Here is a 6,000-nt window from a genome sequence, read left to right as displayed (position 1 = left end):
CGTAGAACCACTCTTGAAGCAAGAAAAACGTCTGCTAACTTGATGGTTCTTCATTGCAAAATGAGTAAAACCACCATCGAAGTAAGAAAGAGTAGATCACATAATAAACAAACTCGAAAAGATCTTATCATCATATCTCGAAGAACATTCGATGAAAAGGATATTAATATTGGCAAAGCATGATAACTAAACCTATGCAACAAGTGAGAAGCAACACTCACGTTGTAGCACTGGAAATCAAGCATAGCTTTGAATTCCATGAATTTTTTTAGAAGATGGGTTTGAGGCCCATGGTTATAAAACATTGGGGTTGAACATTTATCATATATGAAATGTATTTTCATATTCCATTTAATCTTGGTTTAGTATTAAATGATGAGTCCCTTCAAATTTGACGATATATTCAAGATAGACTGTCAGGACCAGTCCTGTGACTAAGAAATGTCAATCAAGTGAACTTGAATGTCAAAGGTTGAAAATGTTCCCTAGTCGGAGTTTTCTATAAAATTGGACGCATAGAAAACGTTAGACGATTAGAATGCAAGATGACTAGTAGTTCTGTTTCTTGAACTATGTGGACATGGCAATGTCATAATCATTTGCATAGATACTTACTTTGGGAAGACTAGTATCGGACAAGACCTATGAAACTTTACTGTAAGAGATGAAAATCTGTCATAAGTAAATTTCATTAAAATTATTAGACACTAAATCCTCAATACCTGAGTGATTTGAGATTACTTGTTTGAGAACTGGTTGCTTTGACGTTGACCAACCGTCGCACCGTAAAAGGAGGCTATAAAGGCAACGCTCAGGTAATCACCTATCAAACGAAGTCTAATCTCAAGATCACAAGATTCGGATTGTCCTCCCATAAATCGGGATGAGATGCTTAAAAGTTGTACAAGGCCACTCGGAGAGCTAGAAACTGTGAAATGCATGGCCGTGCTCGGATGAATCATAGGCTATGATTATCTGTTTATTTGATCAGTTGAACTCTGAAACCGAGGAACACCTCTGGACATAATAAGGATGACAACTCTTACCTTATGTTCAAGAGCAAGCATCGAGCGACAAAGGAATTAGGAAATGCACACTTGTCCCTAAGGACAAGTGGGAGACTGAAGGAAATAATGCCCTTGGTCCAAGTATGCATTCAATGTTAAGTCTAATAAATGCGGTTCAGTATTAATTAACAAGTTAATAATTCAGTGAGATCAAGTGAGCTGAATGCCTAGCTAGAGGCCGCTTCAGTTCAAGTGGAATTAATGATATTAATCCACAGCTTACTCTTGACTGAACCCGTAAGGTCACACAAATAGTACGTAAACGGATCAAGTATTTAATGGCATTAAATACTCCATCTATGGATATTCGGAATCGACGGATCTTGGTTTCAGTGGGAGCTGAGATCGTCACAAGCAAGAAATGAATACTCCGGAAACGATGATATTGCCAGAAACGGAAATATGGATCGTATCGGAAATATAAATATTATCCAAGTCGTAGATGTTGCCGGAAACGGAAACATGGTACGTATCGGAAAATATTATCGGAAATGGAAATATTGCCAGAATCGGAAATATTGCCGGAAACGGAAATATTGTCAGAATCGGAAATATTATCGGAATCGGAAAATAATTCCGGAAATGGAAATATTAAATATTTGTTCGAGACGGAAATTTATTCCGGAATCGGAAATATTAAATATTATTCGTATCGGAAATGAATTCCGGAATCGGGAATTTAATCGGAAGCGTATCGTACGAATTAGCATCGGACAAGGCCCGCTAGACGAAGGCCCAGCACGAAGCCAGGCCGTCGCCCAGCGAGCCAACGCACACCAGCGCACGCCAAGCCTCGACCAGGCCCAGCGCAAGGCCAGGCCCAGCCAAGGCCTTGGGCGCGCGCGCGCGGAGCGCAGCAACGGGCCGAGCGCTGTGCGCCTAGCGTGGGCCGCAAGGCTTGCGCGGGTGTACGGTGCTCGTGCATTGCATGTGCGGGAATCCTGAAGCAATCAGAATTCAAAGTGTGATTAAATCCTAAAACTATTAGATAATGATTATTTAATTAGAGTCCTAGTAGGGTTATAATTAAATAAATTAGTATCCTAATAGGATTCCAAAACCCTTTCCATAACTCTATAAATACGTGCCTAGGGTCACATATTTTCAGAGATTACTCAAGTATTCAAAGTGAGTTTTTGAGAGAAAATTCAGACACATTCCTTGACTAAAAGTGCCGAAAATCTTTAGTACCTTAAGGGCGATTCTAGTTGGTCAATCTTAAGGCGGATCCGGACGTGCTGTGGACTATCTACGGAGGGACGACACTTGGAGTCCTAAAGACTTGTTCTTGTTCGGTTCGGGCGCAGCTAGGGAAGGCACGCAACAAAGAGTATGCATCTAAACTATGCTATATGATTATGTGTAAATAATATGTATTCCTGGCTAAATGGTTTTTCCGCATGATTTATGAATTGTCATATGTATCATAACCTAACACTTTCCGCTTAACAGATCAAGCAAAAAGGTTCCAAAACTATGTATCAAGCTCTTTGGGTTCACCCTACCTATCAAAAGTAGCAAGTACAAAGCCATCACATGTACAGACAGCAAGTTAATCATTCATGATAATCAATCAAATACAAAGCAGGTATTTAAACAAAAAACTGATGCACATAAGGCTATACTTGATTGAACACATTTTGATCTTTAAAATTGTGATTAGTCCGTGATATTTTTATTTTCTGATAACAATTATTTCCCGAAGAAAAGGGAAGATGGAACTCGTGAAAAGATTCGATTGCAAGGGGAGGGGGGGTGAATGAACACTATATGAAAGTCTGGCTGTACACATGCCTTGAAAATGGAAAAATAGATTCTCATATCAAGAATGACAGAAGCATCACTCTCTGGTGAAGCCCCTTACTCTGGACCTACATCAGTAGAAGCACCTGTTGTTGATCGGCAGAATAGTCAGTTCTTCCACTCAATCCCGTTTGTCTAATCTACCAGAAATAGGGTGAGATCTCGATCGCCAAAAACCAATGATACCCTATTTTAACTGATTTTAGGAAAACTTATCTCAAGATTCTCAACCCTATACATCACACAGCATACACAGTCACACCAATTACACCAGAAAAACATTATCACATAAGCAGGATGTTGAAATTCTAAATATCTCTGCAAATTAGCGAGAACTTCTTCAGCCATGGACTCCAAACAAAATCATGAAGCCCCAACACCATTACCCTTTCATCTTCTCTTAAACACCAAAGCCAAATTGAATTATAATTCGTAAATCAAAGTTCCAGCAGAATCATGCAAGATAAGAAAGTAAATCATAATTCAACACCCTGAATTAAGCATCTAATATCACTTAATACTATCTTCAATAACAAACAAATTAAATGTAACCCAATTAAAATAACTCACCAAACACAACAACCAATCTATTAAAATCCAAAAACCACACCAATGCGAGATTTACCTTTGAAGACGATAGCAAAATATAAAAGCCAACATGAACCTGCAAAACGAAAGAAGGAAAAGGAGATGAACCTGTTCAAATACTCTACATTAGAGAACTAGAATTAAGTTATGCTAAACTTGTGATTTTATAAGTGAATACCATGAACCCCAAAAGAAGCAAATCATAGTGGAATGAAGGAGTTCTCCTCAAATTAAATTCTTTCTGCTGAGCAAGTTGAGATGCTACACTGTGATCAAAATAGTAGAGCACCGCAATCATAGTTGCTGGTACAAAAGCTCCAAATATATATAAGATAGGAACATTGAGCATATTCTGTTACACAAACCACTAATAATTTAATTAGGAACTAACTAAAAGTATGGGAAGTCTAATGATGCAAGTTCAAATATATTCTTGCCTTAACAACAGTCCAATTATCATACACGCCAGGGGACCAAGGGTTAGGGCTGAAGAGGCATCTTGGTATCCCATGTGGAACATTTTTGGATGGAATGTAAGAAGTAGCTGTCCATATTAGAACCATAAGTTCATTCTGCACAAACCAGAACAGGTGCTTCATTCTGCACTTCTTTGCTTCACCTGATATTATGACAAATATGAAGAAAAATACATAAATCACCAAATGTTGTGTACTGATCTCCATACAATAGTTTTTGTACTGTTGGTCAGTTCGCACTTCTAATACAATGGATAAAGGTTGTGACTTAGAAGCCATAAGTGATAATACACTACATGAAATACCCATATATTACAAGGGTGCAACCATTAGTTTGGAGCCACAAAGGCAAAAGATACTTAGATATTTCCTAGGAACATGAGTTGCTAATCAGCCATGTTCCTCAAGAAAAACCATAATCATAAAAGCTAGAGTTCATATATTACAATACCAAGCCTTTGGAAAGGCCGCTAGCAAAAGACACACACATAGCCATTAAAGAGAGGGGTGGAACTGATTGTTACTGCAATGCAGGCAATGCAGGTTGGCCATGAGCATGCTAGACAAAATGATGAAGTGCAGCACTTAGTTCTTAACAGGGGCAGTGTGGGCGTGGTCGACGTCCTCTGCAACAGCGTGATCACCATCCTCCTGAGCAGCAGCACCTTGAGCGACATCCTCTGCAGCAACATCTTGATTAACAGCCTCCTCATGAGGGGCATCCTCGATGACCACCTGCTTCAAGCACCATTGAAGGGAATTGCTTTTACCAAAGGACATAGTTGGCCCAACTTCCATCAGAACATGCCTGGTGTTGAGAAGTTCGTGTGCTGACGCGAAGGTCCTAGCATCAGCCTGCAATGAAGGGTGATATTAGGCATATATCAGTTACGTTTAAACAATGTATCATGGCACATTCTATTGCATATTGGGAGTAATACGTAAGGCATGTATAAGTCGTTTATAGTGAGTTTTATTGTTGCCCTAACATGTATGGTTTCCCAGGTTTCTAAATAGATTGTGAAAGTGTTATAGTACAAGGATGGTCAAACATTATGGATAATTATAAGAATACTCACGAAACAGTAGGAAGATCAACATTTGGAATTCCATCGTTGCCATTCAAAACAAAGTTTATGATCTTACCAGTCAGAAATAACCAATAGCAACGGGACTTTCGAAGTTGTAATTGATATCAATCATAAACACTATAACCAGGGATCAGTTAGACATATGTCAAAATCTGTGTGTTTGTCGGGCATTCCATTAGGGGAAGCTATGAGTCTTTATGTAATTTAGGGGTGTGTGCATAAGAGCATAGCAAGAATTGAGATGTGAAGAGAAGGTTGAGATTAATTTAGGTAGATGCTTGGGATATTGGAACGAGAAGGTTGAGAGACTTGAAGTACAAATCATCCACAAACCTAAAGTTCAAGGCAAATCACAATATTGGCAAAATTTTAAGAATTAGGTTTCATCTGGGCATAATGCAAGAAACAAAATGTAGCAAAGTATTTGGGGTCTGTTTAATATGTCAAAATATTTTGATTGGAATAAATTATGCTTAAAGGGAAAGCAAGATTCTAGGCTGACTTGATTTTGCTTCATTAATCAACAGAACAAAGTTTCCACTTTGAACTCGATGCCAATCCTATCTCTCACTCACTAAAGGTCTATGTCTCTTATGGTTTCCCTCATACTCAATGAAGAAGGAAGTAAAGAAGGAAAACCATATGCAAAAACAATAATAACAAGGAGAAATCGGGGAAATAATATTTGGATTATCCCTTTGTTTTTCTGGTGGTTTGATTTTAATGATTCCAAATATTGGTGCACTTATGTCAGCTGGAACAACTAAATATTAGGAATCAGCAAAAGGGATTGCATTAAAGAACTCACAGTGTGCTTCATCCTGAAGAGATCTGCAGCAGTCATTCCGAAAAGCTTTTCAGAATCCTCAGTGAATGAAGTTAATGCATATTTGTCTGTGCCATCGGAAACTTCACAGTTGAAAGTGATCCTATGCCAATAATAAAGTAAGCAAAAGTAAGTATAGTAGAGAGAAA

Source organism: Spinacia oleracea, chromosome 6 (assembly GCF_020520425.1).
Source record: "Spinacia oleracea cultivar Varoflay chromosome 6, BTI_SOV_V1, whole genome shotgun sequence".
NCBI classification, from domain to species: Eukaryota; Viridiplantae; Streptophyta; class Magnoliopsida; order Caryophyllales; family Amaranthaceae; genus Spinacia; species Spinacia oleracea.
The sequence above is the reverse complement of the archived record's forward strand: the minus strand, read 5'-3'. Positions refer to the sequence as shown.